This window comes from Lactuca serriola, chromosome 8, assembly GCF_051521515.1.
Source record: "Lactuca serriola cultivar US96UC23 chromosome 8, Lser_US96UC23_V15, whole genome shotgun sequence".
NCBI classification, from domain to species: domain Eukaryota; kingdom Viridiplantae; phylum Streptophyta; class Magnoliopsida; order Asterales; family Asteraceae; genus Lactuca; species Lactuca serriola.
In genome coordinates this window covers 202,885,780-202,913,749 of record NC_136415.1, presented here as the reverse complement: position 1 = coordinate 202,913,749, position 27,970 = coordinate 202,885,780, and the positions used below count along the sequence as shown (strand labels likewise).

At 39.9% G+C, this 27,970-nt stretch overlaps 1 long non-coding RNA gene across 1 annotated transcript; it reads left to right on the top strand.

The window, feature by feature from the left end:
• LOC145071187 (uncharacterized) lies at window positions 1–27,365 on the top strand. Its single transcript, XR_013690292.1, has 4 exons — window positions 1–32; window positions 26,338–26,425; window positions 26,503–26,612; window positions 27,302–27,365. It is a non-coding gene; the product is annotated as an uncharacterized LOC145071187 (long non-coding RNA).
• The last annotated feature ends 605 nt before the right edge of the window (window positions 27,366–27,970 follow it).

The following is a 27,970-nucleotide window of genomic DNA, read 5'->3' as shown; positions in this document are numbered from 1 at the left end:
TTATTTCTTACACCAGCAACACTTTCCCCACTGTAAAGTCAATTCAGCTTCATCTCGATTTCATTTTTTCAATAGTTTTAATTGTTCTCATTTCGAAGAAGCTAATTTTACCCTAAATTGACGTATTCATGATGATCTGACCTAATTTTGATTCAATTTGAACGGAACGATTCAAAGCGATGGGATTTTTAGTTATGGAAACTTTTTTCCATTTCAATTTTCTAATTTGTATGGACATTTCACTTGCAAGGAAGTTTTTTTTTTTTTTTTTTTTTTTTTTTTTCTGAAAAAACATTACTGTTTTTTTTTCTCTCATAAATTGTCTTTCTTATTTCCTTCTGGAGCTATTTCTTTGACAGAAGACATGATCGTGTATGGTTTTTATTTTATTTTATTTTATTTTTTAATATTTTAAAATTGTGTGAAAGAAAGTTTCCTTTTTGATTCTTGAACATTTTATGCTATAATTATGTAGGATATCTTTTGAATTTAGCTTTGTAATTATTTTTTTTGAGAATTGAATTGTTTTGGTATTTTAAGATGCACCTACGTTTTGGGTAATAGCATTAATATTTTATTGTACATAATTAGACTTAGTATTATAAATGTATATTTTGAATTACTCTAGAGTCAACAGCTATAGCGTAGGAACATGAGCATTTATCTCATGTTTAGCTTCAGGTTAACATATATACTAGGTGTAAGACCCATGTATTACATGGGTTTATTTAAAAAAAAAATAAATAAAAATTTTAACAATTTGAAAACTTTAAATTTATAAGAAAAATAAGAAATTTTTTGAATTATTAAAATTAATGAGACTTTAATGCATTAGATACATTACATATATAAACCATTTTCTAATAAATACCTTACATATATATTACCTTATATATTAAATGTGGATTTTAATTTAAAAAAATAAAAAATACAATAAAATGACAAGTGGAAAATAAAAAAATTTAAAATTTCTAGAAAATTCCATGTGTCTAAATAAATGAGAAGAGGACATGTGGCAAAGTCATTTTCATTTATTAGGGTAGATAACCAAATGTATTTGTTTATTGAGAAATACAATTCACTCGTTCCTGACTCTGTGCACTCACATGGTATCAAAGCTTCACTAAGGTACTGTTTGTTTTTTTAAAAAAACCACTTCAAACCACTTATTACTGCGCCGCGCAGCACTTGGCATTTTGCAGCTGTTTGTTTTTCTGAAGACTTCTGACTTAAAAACTGTTGCGTGGCGCAACACTAAACCAACTGCTTCAAACCTCTTCGCGCCTTACTTTAACTTACTGCAGCAGTCTGCAGATGTTAAAAAACAAACAAAGTTTTTATTAAATGTTGCAGCCTTTTGTTCCGCCTCTTCTGCTACAGAGGATTGCAGAGGTGGTCCGCAGACTTAAGACATTTTCTCTTCGAAAAAACAAACAACACCTAAGTTTATTATTATTATTTTCTCTTTCTTTCCTCGATCTTCCATAGCGGCCCTAAATCTTCTTCACCTTGCTACCACCACCAACTCAAATCTAAATTTCCAGATTCCCACAATACCCATTAAACTTGATCGATCAAACTACGTTCTCTGGCGCACCACTATTATCTCCGCCTTGCAGACCTTCGATCTGGAGGAATATGTACTAAAATCTAATCTGCCGCCCACAACGATTGAAGTACCTGCCGTTGAGGCAATTCCGGCCACCGACACCAACTCAGCAGTCGAAGTTGTTCCAACCACCACCGCTGTCAATCCGACCTATACCCTTTGGAAGAAAAGGGATCGCTTTGTCCTTTTGTGGATAAAATCCACACTGTCTGATCACGCTCATGCTATGGTTGCCCTTGCCACCTCATCTCACTTAGCATGGACTAGTCTTGAAACGTTGTTTCAAGCTCAAACACGTGCATCTCGAATGCAACTCAAGACTCAATTGCAGACTCTTACAAAGGGGTCTATGTCCATGATTGAGTATCTTAAAAAGAAGAGATCTATCTCTGATTCCTTGTCTACAAATCTTCGTCCCATTCATGATGAAGATTTAATTACCTATATTCTAAATGGCCTTGATGTGTCTTACGGGCCATTCATCACTGCCTTCATGATGAAGACAGACTCTCTAACTGTTGATGATCTTACAGGTCTTCTACTGCAGGAGCAGGGGCGGAGCTTCAACGATTTATTCGGGGGGGGGGGGGGGGAAATATAATATGTATAAAAATTGGTAAGCAGGGGGGGGGGCCACAGCCAAAATTTTATAGTTTTGGGCCTAAAATGTATAAACTGAAACTAAAAGGACTATTTATAACCAAAAATTCAGGGGGGGGGGCACAACCCCATAGCCCTAATAAAGCTCCGCCTATGTGCAGGAGGAAGCACGACTTGAACAAGAGCATCTTCGCCTTGCGGTGCCCCAACAATCCTCTGCCACAGCTCTTAATGTGAATCGCTCCAACCCACGTCAACAAACCACTCAAGGCTCGAGCTCTTCCAACAATTATCGAAATTATGATCAGAAAAACGCAGGCCAACTTGTCAACTGTGTTCAAAGCAAGGTCATGAAGCAATCGACTGCTGGCAGCGTGGAAATCAAACTGACTTTCCCTCACGAAAACCTAATCCACGCAACAATCAACTCCAAGTCCACTTGGCTCGTCAGCAAAACCCCACCACTGCCTTTGACCCAGCTTGGTATTTTGACGCTGGGGCAACAGCCTGACATCTCTAAACTTAACATTTCTGAGCCATACAATGGAGATGATAAACTTCAAGTGGGAAACGGTAACCATTTATCTATTTCTCATGTTGGTTCCTCTATTTTGCCTAATCTCAAATTGCCAAATGTGCTTCTTGTCCCTAATCTCACTAAAAGTTTACTTAGTGTTTCAAAACTCACAGAAGACAATAATGTATCTATGGAGTTTTTGCCTAAATCTTGTTCTGTTAAGACATTGCAGGGCAAACAATCCTCCGAGGGGATAAACATCAAGGTTTATATAGGCTGCCTTCTTATTCTTTTCGACAGTCTCCCATGGTCTTCAATAGCAGCCGCATCTCTCTACATGGATGGCATATGAGGCTTGCACATCCACATGAACCTATCCTATGTCGTTTGGTGTCCACTTTTCAACTTCCAGTGTCTTCAAATAAATTTCCTAATGTCTGTGATTCTTGTCAGTTAGCAAAAAGTCATAGATTGCATCTCCTTAATTCTCATGTTACATCCTCTAAACCGTTTGAATTAATTTATTCTGATGTTTGGGGACCTGCACCAGTTAATTCAATAAATAGTCATCGCTATTTTGTGTTATTTATTGATGATTGTACTAAGTTTGTGTGGATTTATTTCATGTCTCAAAAATCAGAAGTTAATAAATTGTTTCTAAACTTTCGCATAATGGTCAAAACTCAGTTCTCATGTGATATAAAAAGTATGCAATCTGATTGGGGGAGGGGGGGGGGGGAGTATAGAAATGTCTCATCTTTTTTTTTACACAACATGGGATTACTCATAGAGTCTCATGTCCACACACTCCAGCACAAAACGGGGCTGTGGAACGTCAAATAGAGTTATTATTGAAAAAAGACTCACACTTTTAGCACAGTCTTCTCTTCCAGAATTTTTTTGGGAACATACTTTTAAAACGGCTACTTATTTACACAATCGCACCATCACTCCCATTCTTAATTATAAGTCACCATACCAACGTCTCTATCAAAAGATCCCTGATTATGCCTTCCTAAAAACTTTTGGGTGTTTGTGCTATCCATATTTAAGACCAGATAATCCTCACAAACTTGATTTCCGTTCAAAGCCATGCATTTTTATCAGTTATAGTGCATCCCATAAAGGTTATCTATGTTATCATCATGCTACATCAAAAATATATGTTGCTCGCCATGTTATTTTTGATGAAGATGTTTTTCCTTATCCAAGTCTAACAGATATTCAACCTCAAAATATTTCATCCACTCCTGAAAATAATCCATATGTTATTGCAAATATTGATATCCAACAGCCTATTCCCAATCTAGCCCATCTGCTTCCTCGCCACCGTCTCCTGGCCCAATTGTCGAACCCACTTTCGAACATCGAAGCCCAATACCTCAGACCCTAAATCAAACATCACCTGATCTTTCTACTTCTTCTAAAAATTCCAGTTTTGCACACAATCCGACTTCTATATTCCGTCTAGCTACTAACAATCAACATCCTATGATAACACGAGCTCGCACAAATTCTCTCAAACCAAAATCCTTCAACGCTGTTCTTTCCCATACTGTTGAACCTCGTCTTTTTTCTCAAGCTGTCAAGCACAAGTGTTGGCAAGATGCGATGAAAGCAGAATGTGATGCTCTCGTAAGAAATAATACGTGGTCACTTGTTATTTGTCCCACTAACACTAATATTGTTGGTTGTAAGTGGATTTACAGGGTCAAAAAGCGAGTTGATGGAACTATTGAATGACATAAGGCACGACTTGTGGCTCAGGGATTCAGTCAAGAAGAAGGTGTAGATTATTTTGATACATTCAGTCCGGTGATTAAACCAACCACAATCCGTGTTGTGTTATCTATTGCTTTGTCAAATGGCTGGCGAATCAGACAGTTAGACATCAACAATGCCTTCCTCAATGAGGATTTATCGGAGGAGGTATACATGCGCTAGCCCAAAGGGTTTTGAAGCATTACTCGCCCTAATCATGTTTGCCGTCTCAACAAAGCTCTCTATGGTCTCAAAAAGGCTCCTAGAGCATGGTTTAACAAGCTCAAAACCTACCTCGTGACAAACAGTTTTCAAGCTTGTCAATCGGATACGTCCTTGTTTGTTCACATCACTCCTAAACTTACTATCTATGTTTTGGTATATGTGGATGACTTGATAATCATCGGTACTGATGGTACAAATCTTCAAAAGTTTATTGACAGGTTACACAACATGTTTTCTCTCAAAGACCTTGGTGATCTGAGTTTCTTTCTTGGCCTTCAGATCATGAGATCGAAAACCGGCCTTACTTTGTCTCAACAAGCCTACATCGCTGATATACTAAATCGTAGCAATATGTCCTTGGCTTCTCCAATGTCCACTCCTGCTGATCCTTACTCTAAACTTCAAAAAGATGGAGATCCATTCTCAGACCCAAAATTGTATCGACAAGTTGTGGGTTCACTACAATATGCAACCATAACCCGACCGAACATTTCTTATTCTGTCACACCCCAAAACCAAGAACGGCGGAAACGTTCTGGGGCGGAGGACGTCATGTACAGTATCACAACACAGTAAATGTAAATAAGCAAACAACATCATCCATTGCATTAAATATATAATTTTAATACAAGCATGTTCTGTACAGTTTTAGACACCAAAAATATAATGTAAATCAAAATAATATGATGAGTCTTGAATGCGCTCCATCTTCTCAAAAGCTGGCATCGGTACCTGTCTACTGATGACCTGAGAATACAAGTTATTTTGAAAGAGTTTATCAGTATTAAGCTGGTGAGTTCATAAGTATTTTAGTGTCTGTGTTTGTTGTCAAAAACGTTTGAACCTGTCTCAAGTGTAAGTTTGTAAAATGTAAACGAATGTTTGTAAGTGTTTGTAAAAGTTTGAATTCCTCAGAAAAACCTATATTTTCTATTAAAGTAGCCTACTACCAAGGCTTAACTGTTTTGTATGCTCGTTTGTTGTAAAAGTGTGTAATTTCCCAAGTGTAACTATCATTTAACAAAATATAGTTTGTACATTAATGTTTAAGTGAAATAATCACTAAAAATATGTAATGGGTAAATCATTGTAGTACTGTAGTTTTGTATTATAGGAACTACTACTGTACTAACTACCTTAAACCGGATTTATATTAAGGCATTATGTGATAAATTGCACCATACTATAGACTGGTAACAACGAAAACGTATAGTCGAAAAATAAGGTATGACGTTTGGCACCTGCAGACCTGCCGGTCCTGCTGTAGCTAGCAGCAAGGTGTAGGATAGTCAATCCAGTATAGATCTATACGCAAACTCACGCTCTCCCTCCAAGAGACTCTGGCTACAACTCGGGTCATGACAATTAAGGCATGATCCCATACAGTGGATCACAATTGTTAACGTATTCATGTTCATGTAATGTAATGTTACTTGTGCTAGTATCGTTGTATAAGTTCTAGTCCTAGTACAGTTGTATATGTACTCTTAGTAATAAGTATTGACTCATAAATGAGCTGACTCGTTGATCTAGAAATTGTAGTAGTATGATCCTGTGTTACCCCGATGGTAACTTACTAATGATGTACTGATACGTATGAATAAAGGAGTAACTTTTATGTCTATATATGTATAATTGATATATAACTAATATTGAAACGACCTTCGGACGGTCACCCGAAATCCCACCAGACCACATCCAAATCGAGAAAAAGGAAATAGGGCGGATGGCCTTCCTAAGCCCTTTAAACATTGCTTATATATCTCTATACATATATGGGCATGCAATTTATAAGAAGTATAACAAAGTTTAAATAAAAGTATTTGATAAGTAGAAGAGCTTGTAAAACATTTTGAAGTAAAGCAGTTTGATAAACAGTTTGAACAGTGATAAAATCATTGGTTTTCTAGTTATTAATCACATGTGATTAATGTAATCACATGTGATTGAAGCAATAACTATAAGAATTTAACTTGTATCCCCCACCATAAAGTATTTAAAACATTTAAAGTATTTCAAAGGTTAGTTAAAGGTGTATGAACTCACTTGTGGTGAGTGGATTGGATTGTAGTGTCGGATACCGTGCTAGGTGGCAAACGGAGACCTGTTCACACGCACGAGCCTAGTTATCATATAATGAGCATATATATAACTAATTAGCCAAATAATAACTTAATGAAATAAGTTGGGACACTCAGGAACATGTAAACACTTTGTATAAGTGTTATAGGTCCTAATGATTGCATCTAAGTGTTATGGGACAAGGCTAAAGGGGTTTGAAGCTTCCAGGAACCTTGAATAAGTGTTTACCACCCAACAAACCCCACCCTTGGAGTTTACGGTCGTATTTGTTTATTGATAAATACAATTCACTCGTTCATTACTCTGTGCACTCACATTGGGTGTGTAAATGCACAATAAATAGGGATAAAATTAAGATGTATGACGATAGACGCCTATTACCCTTTGTCTTAATAAGCGAATTGTCTTAATAAGCAAATGGGGAAGTGGCCACCTGTCCTCCCTACAAAGTTATCTCTTAATAAGCTAATGGGGACAATACTTAATCCGTTAAGCCATATACATATATGAGTGTTTCTTTTTAAAAATAATGACTTAATAGACAAAGTCATGAAAACTAGGCTTTCCGATTAAGTCATAAACTTTTTACTTTAACCCTTTTTGGCCATTTTTTCTCAAATATTTTTAAACATCACCTAGAAAGCTATCTCTTAATGAACTAAAAGGGAAAAATGCAGAGAAAATGTAATCTATTTACAATAATTTATTGATTTAGCCACTGAATTTGTCTATAGTGATTAAACATTATAGACTTTCTTAGAGTTAAGTTTTTTTCCCCAGGTAATCGGTTTTGAAAAAGGTCAAAATACAGAAATACGTGACATATTTTCTTTTTTTATTAAGGGGGTGTTTGGCTTAACTTTTTAGAAGCCAAAAGTCCTTTTGGGAAAAGTTGCAAAAAGTCAGGTTTTCTGACTTTTCCAAAATGTTGATTTTTCTTCTATCCAAAATCTAAAAGTAGCTTTTAAAAGTGCTTTGCCAAACATGTTTTACCTTCTATCTTTTCCTAAAAGGACTTTTGGCCTTTAAAAAGTTAAGCCAAACACCCCCTTAGTTTAGCTACTGGAAGTCTCAATAATCAATTTTGAGTGTTTGATGAAAACTGTCTAATATTTTATTTTTTTTTTGAATAATAGGGTCAAAATAATTTATTTTGGAGAAGTGGGTAAGGAGTTACTTAATGAAAACTGATTATTGAATTAAACAGAAAATTACCTAACTACCCATACTCTTAATGTAACAGCCCAAATTTTACAAAGAAAATTTTTCGTTTTAATTAATCAACCGATTACATATTCCATAAGTTTTCAAAACATTTGTTTCTAATTCACATTAATTACATCAATGATGTGTTTTTATGAAATAACCAGAGAGTCCCTTAAACTTCCAAAAGAGAGGTAGAGTACACGCCACGTCATCACGCCTTGCCTTTGCCCTTAGGCTCCGAAGTACCTGCAACAATCAACAACTTGTAAGCGAAATGCTTAGTGAGTTTCCCAGAGCATACCACACACAATCACAAAGTCTGATAGCCATAAAGCTACACACAAACACATAAACCATGCATACATCAAATCTGTAATAGTGCCATAGGCTACCCCACATGTTCTTTACATAGGACTGCCATGGGCTACCCCACATGGTCTTCACCTAGGACTGCCATGGGCTACCCCACATGGTCTTACATCTAATGCCACGAGCTCCCCATAGGGTCTTCATACAACATGCAATCATATAGCAAAGCAAACAAAAGGTATCTAACACATCTACCATAATCACATAATGGGTCGGCCTTGGTGCCTTAGACCCATAGGTATGGTGAGAAGACTCACCTGACACGAACGTTGAACTAATAATTTTTCGACTGGATATGCCCCATGAACTGCTCCAACTTAACTACCTAAAAGTGACATGTAATACCTAGTCATTAACCTTAAAGTCCGCCCTGGTCCACTTCAGTTAGGATCAAGTCAACAGTCCATGTTGACCCTAACTCGCCGAGTTTCCCGGGATAACATCTACTCGCCGAGTTCATACAGTCTTGATAGATAATCTAAGGTTCACTCATCGAGTTTCCTTGCTTGCCACTCGACACGATTATGATGTAACGCCCGCAAATCTGGGCTAGACAAATTAGAGGCAATAGGGGTCGAAAACGACTTTTCGACAAAAGATTATTTAGAATAAATAATCTTAACCAAGTTGTAGAGTATGTTACAAGGTTTTCGTACATATAAAGAACGCCGAAAACCGAGTTATAACGAAAAAGTTATGACCCGTTGAAGTTTCGCGATAGAACCGGCACGATACCGGGAAGCGTAAATAGTGAATTTACGATAGAGCGTGATTTAGCCTTAGCGATCTAAACGAAAGTCGTAGAATATGTTAAACTAAGAACATCGATAAATAGAATGCCCAAATCTGACTTCGTATGAAGAAGTTATGATTTTTCTAAGATTTAGCATAGCAGTGCACAGCCCGAAATCTGAATTTTAGATCAGTCGATTTTTAGCCGACGGGATCTAAATGAAAGTTGTATTACTCGTAAATACCAACGCGTGGATATAAAGAACGTCGATAATAGAGCTCGTATGCAAAAGTTATGGACGAAGCTTAGTCCCTACTTTTCGAGCGCGACGAATTCGATACAGTTTCGTAAATACGAGATAGAATGAGAATTAGCCAACGAGGTCTAAATGAGAGTTGAAGATCTCATTAATAGGAACTCAACGGTAAAAAAGACAGACAAAAATGGAGCTCGTATGCGAAAGTTATGGACGAAGCTTAGTCCCTACTTTTCGAGCGCGGCGAATTCGATACAGTTTTGTAAATCCGAGATAGAATGAGAATTAGCCAACGAGGTCTAAATGAAAGTTGAAGATCTCATTAATAGGAACTCAACGGTAAAAAGACAGACAAAAACGGAGCTCGTATGCAAAAGTTACGGACGAAGCTTAGAGACTACTTTACTATAAAACTCCTATAATTACAAGGGTGAACTCCTCATATTTTCTTCACACCATAAGCCTCTCTTTCTCTCTCTAACTTCTCTCTAGCCTCCCTAAACCCCTCCCAAGTCTACGGAACCTCCCTAGCACGAGAAGAAAGCCCCGAAGCGCCCGACGGCTCCGAGAAGAAAAGCTTTCGGCTTGGAAACGCTACTCCAGCGAAGCCCGATTTTTAATAAAAACTCGTTGTAAGTGAGCTACGCCTATACTATATTTAATATAGATTTTATTTAATTATAGTAACATTATTAGGACCTTAAAATAATTATTTGGACTATTATTATGAGTTATATTGAGTGTTATTTAACGCTTATATAATAGTAATAATAGCTAGACTATTAATTAGTCGTGGTTAACGTTAAAAACTAAACCCTAGTGGTATTGATACTAGGTTTTGTCAAGGAAAATTGTTTTGAGATAACGAAGTGCTGTCTGAGTTCGGAATCACCACCTAATCAGGTGAGTGCATGGTCTCTTTCATCTTACACATAGATATGAAGTATTTTAATATAAATTACGTGTTATGTGTGCATATTGTCTGAATACTTGTTGTCTATGCTGGTGAAAGATTTTTATACATGTTTTAAATGATGTAAACTGTATAAAGTATTTTATATCTACAAAATATGTTGGGTAAAACATGGGTAGATGAATGATAATGGATAAAAGCTGAAATAGAGGAACATTAGTAGTACGGACCTAGTGCCCTATAGGTATACATTGACAGCAGCGGACCTAGTGCCCTATAGGTATACATTGGCAGCAGTGGACCTAGTACCCTATAGATGAGCACTGGCAGCTGCGCCACAACCCGTAGATGATTTAGATCTACGGTAAACGTCCTAGCAGCTGCGCTCTAAGGATAGTATCGGCAGCTGCGCCTAATAGGGAGCCTTATGACCATGACAGTAGTGTTTAAAGGTCAATACCGGCAGAAGCGCCTCATAGAAAATGTCCTAATTCTGGCAGCTGAGCCTAAGTGACAATATTAGCAGCTGCGCTTGACCAATGTGTCATTGGCAACAATGGACTTCATGTTGTTTCCTTAGGATGATCCTTAGGAATTAATGAATGAGAAATAGCTGATTCTTAGGGCAGATCCTTAAGAATAAAGAAGATAATGGGGATGGGTAATTGGGTTGATTTTTTTGATTGTTTAAACATAATAATTATATTATTGTGGGTTGAAAACCCTATGTACTCACCAGGTTTCCCAACCTGACCCACTCAGTTTATTTATATCACAGGTGTTGATATGAAGTGACATTACACTGAGAGATTTAAAGAGATGTAGATCACTAGTGTAAATAATTGTAAGTTCTGTTTATGCTTATGTTTCTGTATTAACGATGACATCCCAAACGTTTTAAAATGAAATAAATACGTTTCTTCGAAAATGTTTTAATAACGTATTTACCAGGTTTTTCTGGGAACAAATTCCGCAACATTTTTATAAAATGAAGTACTCTGATTTTTATAAAGCATAAACAACATCGTTCTTTTCTGGCCGTGAAAATGGGGATGTCACAGTTGGTATCAGAGCATTAGTTTAAGCGAACTAGGAATATGGATTTATTTCTAGACTTAAACTTAGAATGTTAAGCGATGATTGTGAGGTGTGAGCACTAGATTATTTTAGGAATTGTGCCTAAAATGCTTTTATGTGCTAAATGCTTGTGCCTGATATGCTATTATTTGTTCGGATCTATGGTCTGTTGCCGACCGGATCTGGAAAGCTTATGTGTTTAGGATTCTAAGCGTTTAACTACGATATTAGAACTAGCATATAAACGTTTCGGAGTGATAATAATGATTTAAACGTCAATCCTAAGTAAAGGTCTAGATTCACCTTATTCGGCGTATAGATCAAGATGGCAAGAACCCGTAGCGGAAACGTGAATGCAAATGGGAACCGAGATCAACCCCCAGCGATTGAGCAAATACCGGTTGTGGTAGCCGCTGCTGAGCCAATAACGATGGCAGGAGTGCAAGCGATGATCCAAGCAATGTTGGATCGTCAAATGGAGGAAACCAGACGTTTTCTCCAGCAAAATCGAGAGGAAGCGACTATTCAGATCAAACAGCCCAAGTTGAACGAAGGGCAGACTGAGGAAGGAAACTACAGTGGGACTGTTGGTCAAGTCAACCCACCAATAGTTCGACAAAACAACCAAGATGACGAAGTCGAGAGGAATGGATGCAAGTACAAGGATTTTCTGACTTGCAAGCCATCGACTTTCACTGGAAAGGAGGATCCGATCGGGGTCATGGATTGGATCTCGGAGATGGAATTAGCTTTCATGACGTGCAGTTGCAAGGGAAAACAACAGACCACGTTTGCAGTGCGTCAGTTTCGAGGAGGTGTTGTACGATGGTGGAATACCTTGGGGAAGACTTTAAGCCCCAACAAGCCCCTGCAACTGACATGGGCTGAATTTCTGGTGCATTTCAAACGTAGGTACTGCTCAGCCCAAAATCTGCTCGAGCTAGAAAACCAATTCCTTACCTTAAAGAAAGGAAGCATGTCTATTGATGAATACACCAACAACTTCACAGAGAAGATGGAGTTCGCCTTACGTCTTGTTCCGGATGAGCTGACAAAAATTGACAAGTACGCAAAAGGACTTCCATGGGAATATGCAGTGCCAGTGCGTCAGGCACCTACTTTGGAGGCAGCTATCTGGGCTGCCAAGTCGGTTGAGGAGATGATCAAGGGAAGAGCCGCCAACAAGACCGAGGTTGGCGAAAAGAGGAAGTTTGAGGGGTCTGCGAAGCCCGATGAGAGAAGCAAATCAAGTACCAGGACGTTTAGAGGAGGAGGGAGTGAAGAAAGATGGTGCGAGAAGTGCAAAAAGAAACACTCTGGAAAATGCAGTGAGGAAGTAACTTGTTTCAAGTGTGGGAAGCATGGGCATTATGCCAACGAGTGTAAATTCAATAAAAGGGTGTGTTACGAATGTAATGAGGAAGGACACTTCAAGCAAGATTGCCCAAAGAGAGAGGGGGCTACAAAGCCAAATGTGCCGCCAAAGCCAAAGGCGAGAGCATTTCAAATGATCCTTGACGAAGCAGATGACAATGCGAGGATTCAGGAGTGACAACTTGACATCCAAAGATCGAGTTATGAAGTAGCCATAGAATCGTATGATGTAGCCTGTTAGAGGCATAAGTCTAGGGTGAACTTGAACACCTATGTAATAGTTTCAAGGAATAATAAAAACCTTCGTTTTGATATTTGATGTGTTAAGTTGTTATATGATTTTATTGTGTGGTGACTTGGAAAACTGCGGGACAATACCTGAGACGAGTATGAGTAGGTGTGAATGGTAGTAGAGGCCTATACTACCGAAAGCACAGGACTCACACTTGGATCAGGGAAAGTCACAAGGTTACCAAGAAGCTAGTAATTGATTTCATTTTATTCAAGTGTGTTTTTACCATCGTTTCGGTAATGACTAAGAAGATTGTTGATATTCCGACCCTAGTGGTCATATCGAATCAAGTCCGACTACGATGAGTATGTTGTGTGGTTCAGAGAACCAAGTTTGATGTAGCGTCCGACTTAAACCAAACGGTTGAAATCAAAGCGATCAATAGAAGTATCGCACTCGTTGTTAAAGAAGTTGGTGGCTAGAAATGCCTAATGTTAAAGTGTGATTATATCACATTAGAACATGAAGGAAGGCATAGTCTGTTTTAGAATTTAACTCTAAGAGACCTAAGTCTAAGTGTTGCAACATACGATGATAGGTCATTAGAATATGATACATCGATCTATATTAGTAATAAAATAACTTATCTCAAGTCCCTATCCAGCAGGGATCGAGATTGTGACTTGAAGGTCATAATTTGGAGTCTAACCTGAGGTAGAGAGCAGGTGCACGATCGAGTACACTTACAGTCAATGAGTTTAAGAGATAGAATTGAAGGAATGTAGAAGTTATAATTATTACCTAGGATGAAGAGATGACGTATGGAGTCATTATACGACCCTGTTTTGTTGATGATTCCGGGACGTAATCATCCTAAGGGGGAGATAATTGTAACGCCCGCAAATCTGGGCTAGTCAAATTAGAGGCAATAGGGGTCGAAAACGACTTTTCGACAAAAGATTATTTAGAATCAATAATCTTAACCAAGTTGTAGAGTATGTTACAAGGTTTTCGTACATATAAAGAACGCCGAAAACCGAGTTATAACGAAAAAGTTATGACCCGTTGAAGTTTCGCGATAGAACTGGCACGATATCGGGAAGCGTAAATAGTGAATTTACGATAGAGCGAGATTTAGCCTTAGCGATCTAAACGAAAGTCGTAGAATATGTTAAACTAAGAACATCGATAAATAGAATGCCCAAATCTGACTTCGTATGAAGAAGTTATGATTTTTCTAAGATTTAGCATAGCAGTGCACAGCCCGAAATCTGAATTTTAGATCGGTCGATTTTTAGCCGACGGGATCTAAATGAAAGTTGTAGTACTCGTAAATACCAACGCGTGGATATAAAGAACGTCGATAATAGAGCTCGTATGCAAAAGTTATGGACGAAGCTTAGTCCCTACTTTTCGAGCGCGGCGAATTCGATACAGTTTCGTAAATACGAGATAGAATGAGAATTAGCCAACGAGGTCTAAATGAGAGTTGAAGATCTCATTAATAGGAACTCAACGGTAAAAAAGACAGACAAAAATGGAGCTCGTATGCGAAAGTTATGGACGAAGCTTAGTCCCTACTTTTCGAGCGCGGCGAATTCGATACAGTTTTGTAAATCCGAGATAGAATGAGAATTAGCCAACGAGGTCTAAATGAAAGTTGAAGATCTCATTAATAGGAACTCAACGGTAAAAAGACAGACAAAAACGGAGCTCGTATGCAAAAGTTACGGACGAAGCTTAGAGACTACTTTACTATAAAACTCCTATAATTACAAGGGTGAACTCCTCATATTTTCTTCACACCATAAGCCTCTCTTTCTCTCTCTAACTTCTCTCTAGCCTCCCTAAACCCCTCCCAAGTCTACGGAACCTCCCTAGCACGAGAAGAAAGCCCCGGAGCGCCCGACGGCTCCGAGAAGAAAAGCTTTCGGCTTGGAAACGCTACTCCAGCGAAGCCCGATTTTTAATAAAAACTCGCTGTAAGTGAGCTACGCCTATACTATATTTAATATAGATTTTATTTAATTATAGTAACATTATTAGGACCTTAAAATAATTATTTGGGCTATTATTATGAGTTATATTGAGTGTTATTTAACGCTTATATAATAGTAATAATAGCTAGACTATTAATTAGTCGTGGTTAACGTTAAAAACTAAACCCTAGTGGTATTGATACTAGGTTTTGTCAAGGAAAATTGTTTTGAGATAACGAAGTGCTGTCTGAGTTCGGAATCACCACCTAATCAGGTGAGTGCATGGTCTCTTTCATCTTACACATAGATATGAAGTATTTTAATATAAATTACGTGTTATGTGTGCATATTGTCTGAATACTTGTTGTCTATGCTGGTGAAAGATTTTTATACATGTTTTAAATGATGTAAACTGTATAAAGTATTTTATATCTACAAAATATGTTGGGTAAAACATGGGTAGATGAATGATAATGGATAAAAGCTGAAATAGAGGAACATTAGTAGTACGGACCTAGTGCCCTATAGGTATACATTGACAGCAGCGGACCTAGTGCCCTATAGGTATACATTGGCAGCAGTGGACCTAGTACCCTATAGATGAGCACTGGCAGCTGCGCCACAACCCGTAGATGATTTAGATCTACGGTAAACGTCCTAGCAGCTGCGCTCTAAGGATAGTATCGGCAGCTGCGCCTAATAGGGAGCCTTATGACCATGACAGTAGTGTTTAAAGGTCAATACCGACAGAAGCGCCTCATAGAAAATGTCCTAATTCTGGCAGCTGAGCCTAAGTGACAATATTAGCAGCTGCGCTTGACCAATGTGTCATTGGCAACAATGGACTTCATGTTGTTTCCTTAGGATGATCCTTAGGAATTAATGAATGAGAAATAGCTGATTCTTAGGGCAAATCCTTAAGAATAAAGAAGATAATGGGGATGGGTAATTGGGTTGATTTTTTTGATTGTTTAAACATAATAATTATATTATTGTGGGTTGAAAACCCTATGTACTCACCAGGTTTCCCAACCTGACCCACTCAGTTTATTTATATCACAGGTGTTGATATGAAGTGACATTACACTGAGAGATTTAAAGAGATGTAGATCACTAGTGTAAATAATTGTAAGTTCTGTTTATGCTTATGTTTATGTATTAACGATGACATCCCAAACGGTTTAAAATGAAATAAATACGTTTCTTCGAAAATGTTTTAATAACGTATTTACCATGTTTTTCTGGGAACAAATTCCGCAACATTTTTATAAAATGAAGTACTCTGATTTTTATAAAGCATAAACAACATCGGTCTTTTCTGGCCGTGAAAATGGGGATGTCACATATGACCATCGAATCAATTGCGAAATCTTACTTGACTCGCCGAGTTGTTCCTTCAACTCTTCGAGTTCTAGGCAATCTTCATCCGGCTCGCCGAGTTGTTCATCCAACTCGTCGAGTTCATAGCAATGTTCATCGGGCTCGCCGAGTTGTTCATCCAACTCGCTGAGTCCATGCCTGTCTTCATATGACTCGCCGAGTCTCCCCCTGAGACTCGCCGAGTCCTATCAGATCTCGAGCCATACAGACTCCTTGGAGCCATGCAATGCTTCTAAATTACAGATCTAGGCTCCTGAGGCATGATTTTCACATAAAGTGGCAAACTTTACGTGCATGCAAGGCTTTAAGGCCTTAAAATAGCAAATCTAAGCTTGGAATTGAGTCATACACTTGAGGGGAGGCGCATGCTAGGCTAAATTGATAACTTAATGCATCTCAAGGTCAAAAGGAGTCCAGATCTGAAGTTACAACTTCAGATCCTGGCTTAAACACAAAAGCCCTTTCCTAGAATCCATGCACAAAAGGATTTTGGAAGGAAATGAGCCAGGGAACAGCTTAATACCTTCAGAAAGTGCTCCACAGAGGTAAATCTTGAATCCCCACGAGTCCTTTGCTTCTTCTAACTTGTTTCCTCAAGTGCTTCCTTCACCAAATCTCTCCTTCAAGCTTAAAATCACCAAGAAACACACTCACACTCGAATCAGGGTTTTTGGGAGGAAAAGAACTCTAAAGGGGAGGCTAAGGGAGGCTTATGACCCTTTAAATAGGGTGCAAGGCCCTGAAGTTTAGGGTTTCATCTACCAGTATCTACTCATCGAGTCCCATAGCGAACTCGGCGAGTAGATCATTAAACTTCACGGGCAAACCCGCTACTACTCGACAAGTAGAGAGGCCAACTTGCCGAGTAGGTTCTAAAAAGACAAACCAAGATATCAATATTAATACCTGAGGATCAGGGCATTACAACTCTCCCCCACTTGAATTAGGCTTCGTCCTCGAAGCCGGTTGGTTCAAATAACTCTGTGTAGAAACCTCGCATTTCATCTTCCAATTCCCAAGTCCATTTGGAACCCCTTCGGTGCTGCCATTGCACCTTAACCAACTTCACTTCTTTATTCCGGAGCTTCTTTGTCTTCCTGTCCAAAATCGCAACTGGTCTTTTGACGTACTTCAGGCTCCCATCCAATTGAATGTCGTCCAAGGGTATGACTGAGGATTCGTCGACGACACACTTCCGAAGCTGAGATACATGGAAGGTGTTGTGAATCCGACTAAGCTCCTCTGGAAACTCTAATCGATATGCCACCTTGCCCACTCGGGCTATGATCCTGAACAGTCCTATGAACCGGGGCCCCAATTTGCCCTTCTTGCGGAACTGAATAATCCCTTTCCAGGGTGACACCTTTAATAAAACAAGGTCCCCTTCCTGAAATTCGAGGTCTGATCACCGTCGATCCGCATAACTCTTCTGACGGCTCTGCGCGACCCGCAACCGGTCGCGTACCTGCTGAATCAATCTTGTGGTCTCGAGTACCACCTCCGTGCTCCCCAAAACCCGATGCCCAACCTCGTCCCATCACACTGGGGTCCTACACCTCCGCCCATATAACATCTCAAATGGTGCTCGGTCAATACTAGCATGATAGCTTTTATTATACGAAAACTCTGCCAGTGGAAGATACGTATCCCAACTTCCTCCGAAATCTAGCACACATGCCCACAACATGTCTTCCAGTGTCTGGATTGTCCTCTCACTCTGGCCGTCGGTCTGGGGGTGATACGCCGTACTAAAATGCAGCTGGGTACCCAGTTCCTCATGGAACTTCTTCCAAAACCTGGATGTAAACCGAACATCCCTATCTGAAACCACCGATACCGGCACTCTGTGCCTAGCCACCACCTCTCGAACATAAATGTCTGCCAACTTTTCCGCAGATATACTCTTGGAGATTGGGATGAAGTGGACACTCTTCGTCAGTCTATCCACGATTACCCATATGGAATCTACTCCCCTCGCTGTCTGTGGTATCTTCGTGATGAAATCCATAGTGATCTCTTCCCACTTCCACATGGGAATGGGTAATGGCTGAACCTTGCCATGAGGTCGCTGGTGCTCGGCCTTGACCTTCCTGCAGGTCAGACACTGCTCCATATACCCGGCGATTTCTCGCTTCATGCAGGGCCACCAATAGCCCCGCCTCAAATCTCTATACATTTTTTTTGCACCTGGGTGTATAGAAAACCTGGACTTATGCGCCTCCTCCAACAGTCTCTGCTTCACTCCCCCTGACATCGGTACCCACACTCGGCCACACAGAGCCAATAAGCCGCGACCATCCTTAACAAACAAAGGATACTGCCCCCAAATCCTTTCCATTTTCCAGTTCTCTTTCTTCACCCCTTCAAATTGAGCCCCTCGAATCATGTCTATCAAGTGGGGAATTACCGTCACCCTCAAACAAATACTCCTGATTGGCGACCCCGTCGCCTTGCGAGTCAATGCATCGGCCATCACATTGGCCTTCCCTAGATGATATAGTATCTCGCAGTCGTAGTCCTTTAGCACATCCAACCATTTCCTCTGTCGTATATTTAGGTTCTGCCGGTCCATCAAATACTTTAAACTCTTGTGATCGGTATACACAATGAATTTCACCCCATAAAAGTAATGCCTCCAAATTTTGAAGGCAAACACCACTGCCCCCAATTCCAGATCATGAGTGGGGTAATTAGCCTCATGAGGCTTCAACTGTCTCGAGGCATAAGCGATCACATGTCCCTTCTGCATCATTGTTGCACCCAAATCTGAAATAGATGCATCACAATACACTACTAAGTCATCCAATCCCTCAGGAAGAACTAGAATCGAAGCCTCACATAATCTCCGCCTCAGGGTCTCAAAAGCCCTCTGCTGGTCTTCACCCCATCGGAAAGTCACAATCTTCCTGGTTAAGCGGGTCAATGGCATGGCAGTCTTGGAGAAATCCTGGATAAATCTCCGATAATAACCCGCTAAGCCCAAAAAGCTACAAATCTCAGAGACATTCCTCGGTACTTCCCATCGCATCACCGCCTCCACCTTTGCTGGGTCAACTGAAATACCCTCCTGATTGATGACATGACCCATAAATTGCACTTCCCTCAACTGGAATTTGCATTTGGAGAACATCACATACATCTTCTCCGTCCTCAAGGTCTCCAATACCTCTCTCAAATGCTGCTCATGCTGATCCCGAGTCTTAGAGTATACAAGGATGTCGTCAATAAAAGCAATCACTAACCGATCCAGCATCGACCTGCACACCCGGTTCATGAGGTCCATGGATGCGACCGGAGCATTGGTGAGCCCAAATGGCATCACCACGAACTCGTAATGCCCATAACGAGTCCTGAATGTTGTCTTCGGTACGTCCTCATCTCGAATCCTCATCTGATGATACCCTGACCGAAGATCAATCTTGGAGAACCACGATGCTCCTTGGAGCTGTTCAAATAAATCATCAATTCTAGGCAAGGGGTAGCGGTTCTTCACCGTCATCTTATTCAGCTCCCTATAATCGATGCACATCCTGTGCGACCCGTCCTTCTTTTTCACGAAAAGGATCGGAGCTCCCCATGGAGAACTACTTGGACGGATGAACCCTCGGTCTAGTAGCTCTTGAAGCTTGGCAGATAATTCCCACATCTCGGGTGGCGCCAACCGATATGGTGCCTTTGCTATCGGGGCAGCGCCTAGCACTAGGTCAATACGAAACTCCACCTGCCTCTCCGGAGGCACTCCGGGTAATTCTTCGGGAAAAACGACCCGAAAATCCCGCACCACTGGTACTCTATCGATATCTGCCACTGCCTCCACTCGTGTATCTGAAACATAGGCCAAAAATCCCATGCAACCCTGCTGCAGAAACCTCCTCGCCCTCGCAGCTGAACAAAGGGTCGGGCCCTGCGTGGTCCTCTCGTTGTGAATAACCAGTTCTCCTCCCCTTGGGGTACGAACCCGGACTAACTACCGCTCACAATCGATCATGGCCCCATTGCCCCCCATCCAGTCCATCCCAATAATCACTTTCAATCCTCGCAAGGGTATGGGAACCAAATCAACGCGAAACCTTTCACCGTGCACATTCAGGACACAGTCCTGATATACCCTCACAACACTCACAGTGCGATCATCTGCAATCTCCACCTCAAGCGGGGCATCCAGAGTCCCCGGTGCGTCTCGGAATTTCTTGCTAAGTGCAAGAGACATAAAAGATCGGGTAGCCCCCGAATCAAATAGGACATGGGCCATCATACCATTGACCAGAAAGGTCCCTATACAAAGCATAATAAGCATACATGCAAACATTTAACACTAAAATAACAGAGGATAATGAAAACATACCAGCCACAACGTCTGGCGCGGCTCGAGCCTCCTCGGTAGTCAGCTGGAATGCGCGGCTCTTCACCGCTGGAGCTTCTGCCTTGGGGCGGCCATCAGTAATCCTCATAGTGGCGGGCGCGGGCGCCGCCACAGATCCTCCTCCTCCACCCTGCAACCTCGGACAATCGGCCTTTTTATGACCTGTCTGGTTGCAGTGAAAACATATCAAGCCCTTATTGGGGAAATCCTTACTCAAGTGGCCCTGTTGGCCACAGGAGTAGCATCCTGACATCCCGGCTGTACGACAAGCCCCACTATGAAATCTCCCACACTTGGCACACCGGCCTCGGCCCTGTTGGCCCTTACTCGAAGAATCAGAGGTCTTAGGCTTCTTAGCCTGGGTCCCCACTACCTGTACCTGCTCAGTCTTCCGCTTTGTGCGGGACTCCAACTCCATCTCCCTTTCACGGGCCTTCTCAACCATCTCATTCAGGGTTTTGCACCCTGTGAAACTTACAAACTCCCGAATGTCCTCCCTTAGCATAGAGTGATATCGGGTCCTCCTCATGTCCTCATCAGTCGAATATTGAGGAATCAACAAAGCTCGCTCTCGAAACTTGGCGGTGATTTCCGCCACAGTCTCAGTAGTCTGCTGTAGATCATGAAACTCTCTCACCATCCGTTGCACCTCAATAGGCGGTGCAAACTCCTGATCAAAACGTCGAACAAACTCAGCCCACGTCATGCTAGCCACACCGGCTGTCCCCATCTGACTAGTAACCTCGCCCCACCAATCTCGGGCCCTGTCCCTCAGCATACAGGAAGCAAATCCGACCTTTGCCTCCTCCAGGCAAGAACTCGTACGCTGAGCATTTTCAATGTCTGCCACCCAGCGTCTACTCACAATGGGATCCCGGACCTCCAAAAACTCCGGAGCTCCACATGCCTTGAACTCCCTAAATGAGGAAGTTCGAGCTCCACCCTGGCTCGCAGAAATATCAACCCTGAATGCTCTAAGGTGGTGTTTGTTTTTTATAAAAAAAACTCTTCAAAAATCTTATTGTTGCGCGGCGCAGCACACACGCAACACTTTTTGTCCCGCAATAGTTTGTTTTTCGAAAGTCTTCGGGGCTGAAAACCTCTGCGCGTGTGCTTCTTGGGGAAGCACTTGTTGTACCTCTTCCCACCTCTTCCCGCCCCTTCAAACCTAAACTTAAAAAGAATTCAACCCAAAAAAAATGTCGCATCCAACATCCATCTTCTGCCCATCGATCAACTCCATTATCGTCCCCTCCAAGTTCGATGCCCCACCACCTACCGTCGCCCCACCTCGCCATCGCCACCTGATCGCCAACGCCTTCCGCTGCAGATTGTCTTCCTTCTTCGTCCGGCAGTCGACGTTATCACAGGTATGTAATTTTTTTTCTGTTTTTCTACCGATTCATCCTAGAAATTGGCAATTGAATTCGTTTTTAATCATAAATTGGTGTTGATTTCCTTTTTTTCTGCATATATGTTGTTGAATCGTTGATGTTGTTATATGTTTTTTCTTGTTTTTTTTCTTTGTTGAAGATTATGTTGTTGAATTATAAATTGTTGTTGATTTTGTTTTTTTGATGCATACATATCGTTGAATTGTTATTGTTGCTGCATGTTGTTTGTTTTTCAACTATAATAGTGATAGTTTACTGCTGAAAGGTCACAAATATATGCTGAAATAGATGCATACAAGTTGTGCACTACAGGTGTTCGATGAAATGCTTGAGAGAATATTGAAGTTTAATTTATTGCATTTCGTCATGTCTTGCACATTTCTAGTAACAAATGCAAATGGTCAAATGATATATGCTTATAATTAGAAGTATGTCGGTAAAAATATGATGTATTTATGCTCTTTGAAATCATACTTGTATTTGTGAAGCCGGTGAAGCAAATGCAAAGAGGAGCCAAGAGAATGATGCTCCAAGTGTTGAATCAAGTTTTTGTGAAGGAGCTCCAAATCAAAAGCAGTTTGAAGCAATTCATAAGGACGTAGTTTAGCTAAAACAATGTAATTTTAATACTAATTCATTTAATTTGTAAATAGTATTAATAGTATCGAATGTTTTGTATAAAAAAATGTAATGAATTTTATTTCAATATTGCAAGATTAAAATTATTAAATTTTTTGTTTTAAAAAACTACTTTAATTTTGTAAAATTAGTTTATTTAGATTTTAGTTTACTGCAGCAGTCTGTAGAGGTTAAAAAAAAAAACAAACTTCTTATTACAGGCTGCAGCCGTTTGGTCCACCTCTTCTACTGCAGAGGGTTGCAGAGGTGGTTCGCAGACTTCTTAAATTTTCGCGTCCAAAAAACAAACAGCATCTAAGTGTCTCCTCCATGATCTCCATCATGCCCTCCTTGACCGTCCCAAAGATGACTGGGGTAGCGTCAAGGATGCCCCTCGTAACCTCGGCCGCGATCAGCTCGCGCAGCCTCTCGTCAATACCATCAGTAGGGCCGCCTGACCCAGCCCCGAATCCCGATCCTAATCCTAATCCTGATCCCCTGCTCCAAATCGCGTAACCACCATGCTGAACTATCATAACACAAACATAAAGATCATGATTCCCATATCGAGATTGTATCCATACCAAGCTTCTTTGGAGTTCCCAGATAGAACATGGGTTCGGGTACGAGTCCTGTGCTTCCAATAGTATGGGCCCAGTACTACCTTCCACAGCCCTCGCATGAATCAATCCCTGAACACCCTATGATTGTCCTACTCACAACAATCATACCAATCACTGCAAGTTGCTACTAGGCATGCAAATTATACACAGAAAGGATCAAATAGAAGTTTGAATAAGAGATTCTACCCTAAAACCACATCCAACAAGGAAAAGGAAATAAGGCTAAATCACTCATTCTGAGGCTGCAACTCCTAACCGTATATAATTTTTTAAACATACACTTAGCAATTTCACATAATCAACAGAGCTCATTTTCAGTATAACATGGCTATTCGAATTGGGAAACTACTTACTTGGCTCGGCTGATCACGCGCGTTGTACTCTCTCTTTTGGGCTTAAAATCCTTTTTAAGTTACTTTTGAAAATGTTTACCACTTCCTCAGTTTGAGTCCTGACACATCCGAGGATGTGTCCGAATCTCTCAAACCAATACTCTGATACCATTTTGTAACAACCCAAATTTTACAAAGAAAATTTTTCGTTTTAATTAATCAACCAATTACATATTCCATAAGTTTTCAAAACATTTGTTTCCAATTCACATTCATTACATCAATGTTGTGTTTTTATGAAATCATTAGAGAGTCCCCAAAACTTCCAAAAGAGAGGTAGAGTACACACCACGTCATCACGCCTTGCCTTTGCCCTTAGGCTCCGAAGTACCTGCAACAATCAACAACCTGTAAGCGAAATGATTAGTGAGTTTCCCATAGCATACCATACACAATCACATATCATGATAGCCATAAAGCTACACACATAACACATAAACCATGCATACATCAAATCTGTAATAGTGCCATGGGCTACCCCACATGGTCTTTACCCAGGACTGCCATGGGCTACCCCACATGGTCTTACATCCAGTGCCATGGGCTACCCCACATGGTCTTTACCTAGGACTGCCATGAGCTACCCTACATGGTCTTACATCCAATGCCACGGGCTCCCCCCGGGGTCTTCATACAACATGCAATCACATAGCAAAGCAAACACAGGGTATCAAACACATCTACTATAATCACATAATGGGCCGGCCTTGGTGCCTTAGACCCATAGGTATGGTGAGAAGACTCACCTGACACGAACATTGAACTAATACTTTTTCGACTGGATATGCCCCACGAACTGCTCCAACTCAACTACCTAAAAGTGACATGTAATACCCAGTCATTAACCTTAAAGTCTGCCCTGGTCCACTTCAGTTAGGATCGAGTCAACAGTCCATGTTGACCTTAACTCGCCGAGTACAACAAGTGACTCGCCGAGTTTCCCAGGATAATATCTACTCGCCGAGTCATCGAGGTGACTCTCCAAGTTCATACGGTCTTGACAGATAATCTAAGGTCCACTCATCGAGTTTCCTTGCTTGCCACTCGACATGTTTATGACCATCGAATCAATTGGGGAATTTTGCTTGACTCGCCGAGTTGTTCCTTCAACTCGTCGAGTTCTAGGCAATCTTCATCCGGCTTGCCGAGTTGTTCATCCAACTCGTCGAGTTCATAGCAATGTTCATCGGGCTCGCCGAGTTGTTCATCCAACTCGCCGAGTCCATGCCTGTCTTCATATGACTCGCCAAGTCCTATCAGATCTCGAGCCATACAGACTCCTTGGAGACATGCAATGCTTCCAAATTACAAATCTAGGCTCCTGAGGCATGCTTTTCACGTAAAGTTACAAACTTTACGTGCATGCAAGGCTTTAAGGCCTTAAAATAGCAAATCTAAGTTTGGAATTGAGTCATACACTTGAGGGGAGGCACATGCTAGGCTAAATTGATAACTTTTTGCATCTCAAGGTCAAAAGGAGTCCAGATCTGAAGTTACAACTTCAGATCTTGGCTTAAACACAAAAGCCCTTTCCTAGAATCCATGCACAAAAGGGTTTTAGAAGGAAATGGGCCAAGGAACAGCTTAATACCTTCAAAAAGTGCTCCACAGAGGTAAATCTTGAATCCCCACAAGTCCTTTGCTTCTTCTAACTTGTTTCCTCAAGTGCTTCCTTCACCAAATCTCTCCTTCAAGCTTAAAATCACCAAGAAACACACTCACACTCGAATCAAGGTTTTTGGGAAGAAAAGAACTGTAAAGGGGAGGCTAAGGGAGGCTTATGACCCTTTAAATAGGGTGCAAGACCCCGAAGTTTAGGGTTTCATCTGCCAGCATCTACTCGTCGAGTCCCATAGCGAACTCGGCGAGTAGATCATTAAACTTCACGGGCAAACCCGCTACTACTCGACGAGTAGGGAGGCCAACTCGTCAAGTAGGTTCTAAAAAGACAAACCAAGATATCAATTTTAATACCCGAGGATCAGGGCGTTGCACTTAATGAACTGAGTATCTGATTAGATGATTCTTCAAGTCACAACAATCACTATGCATACTGATTCTTGATTTATTATTATCTATTTAAAGAATCTTTTATTAATTAGTTGGGTAGTGGGTGGAGGATGATGTGTATAGATAAAGTATATAATTGGTTTGTGGCCCCCCAATTCCATCATCATCAATGAAATTTCTTTGTGGTGAAGGAAACAAGGGCAACATATGGACTTTTATTAAAACTAATGTGTGTATCTTCTTTTTGGATTCTAACCATTTATCTCTTTCTCTTTCTTTCACCATCATGTGGATTCTTTCTTGACTTTGTCTTGCATCAGATAAGATCAAGAATGAAAGAATTATTTTCTTTTCACGCCGAGGATGATAAGTGACATATAGAGATAAAGTAATATGAACACTCCTCTGCATTTAAGAATCATATATAGTTAGTTAACGTGAAAAAAGGGCAAAATGCAAGAAATAGCAATGTACTTTCATTTATTTGTGTATTATAAAAGAAAGAAGTGTTTCTTGCATATAATCAAAAGTTGTAGAATATCTGTTTTTTTGACCAATTACAAAAATTTCATGTATGATTTTAACCGGATGTTGACTATCTTGATTTATTTATGACAATAACAGGATTACGTGCCAACGGTTTTTGACAATTTTAGTGCAAATGTTGTGGTAGATGGGAGCACTGTAAATCTTGGATTGTAGGATACTGCAGGTTAATTCCTTAATTAAGTATATGTGTTTTTGTGCTCTTTTTTTTTGCTAAAAGTATGTTACTTTTAATAAAAATAGGTCAAGAAGATTACAACAGATTGAGACCTTTGAGTTATCGTGGTGCTGATGTCTTCATACTTGCATTTTCCCTCGTTAGCAAGGCCAACTATGAGAACGTCTCCAAAAAGGTGATTATATCTGTATTGAATATTGATATTGGATTGGAGTAAATTACAGAAATGGTCCCTGTGCTTTTTGATGTTTACCATGTTTAGTCTAAAGTTGTATTTTTTTTTTTCAGTTTTGGTCTTCATTCTAAGGTCTCATATCGATATTGGTCCTTATTTTAAGGTTTATATCGATTTTGGTTCTTATTTCAAGGTTCCAAGGACCAAAACCGATATGAAACCTTGACATAAGGACCAAAGTTGGAAAAAATTACACATTTGGAATAAACACAGTAATATGGGAAAGCACGGGAACCATTTTTGTAATTTACTCTTGCTATTGCTTTTATTTTTTAATTTTAAATGCAAGAAATAGTAATATACTTCCATAGATTCCATTTATTACAACATCTCTCTTTTTTTTTTCTTCGTATTTTTGTATTGTTCTTTGAAGAATCTATCAACTTATAGCAATATTCTCTAAATACAAAGCAACTTTAACCCTTTTATTATCAAGAGTATATTCGGTGTATCATTTCGTTAATAAATATTCTCTTAATTAACTTAATACTATTCTAAGTTTCTAACATTTACAACCAACTTATTTGAAAATATTTTTTTACTAAGTTGTGTGTATTCATCAAATTAATTTTGGAAAATATGAGTAAAATAATTAATGGGTTTTGTTGTATTTTTGTGGAAATTTTCAGTGGATTCCTGAATTGAGGCACTATGCGCCAGGTGTTCCAATCATCCTTGTTGGAACAAAGCTTGGTTAGATTCTTTTCAACCTTCATTCACTACAAAATGAATATTTGCAATTACTCCCATTTTCTTTCTACGAGTTTGTATTAAACCATCAATCAAATGACCAAAATACCCTCCAATATTTTATTTTTGTGATGAAGAATGGTTGCCAAAGTGGGATGCTTTTCAATTTGAGCATCCTAAAAATCGAATTTTTGCAATTCTTATAAAAAAGAGAAATTACAAGTCATCAGTCAATGTAGACAAGTCAAGACCTCAAATGACCAAATTACCCTCCAACACTGACTAAATGCTTATCTTTTTTTGATCTTCGAGATGATAAACAGTTTTTGAGTGACCATCCTGGTGTGGTTCCAATAACTACAGTTCAGGTACAGATGACTCCCATTTAAAATGATGTTTAAAAAAAATATTTGAGAGCACTCATGGAAATATAAAGAAAAAATAAATAAGGGCAAATCTGTAAAAAGGTTAGGACTTGATGTGGAAAGTCTTATTTCTATGACTTTCTATGTTCAGTCGAAAAGAAACACTCATATATAGCTTACCCAGTTAAAACTGTCTCTATTAAGTCGAAAAGAAAGATGTAACATCCAAGTGACGCGCTTTAT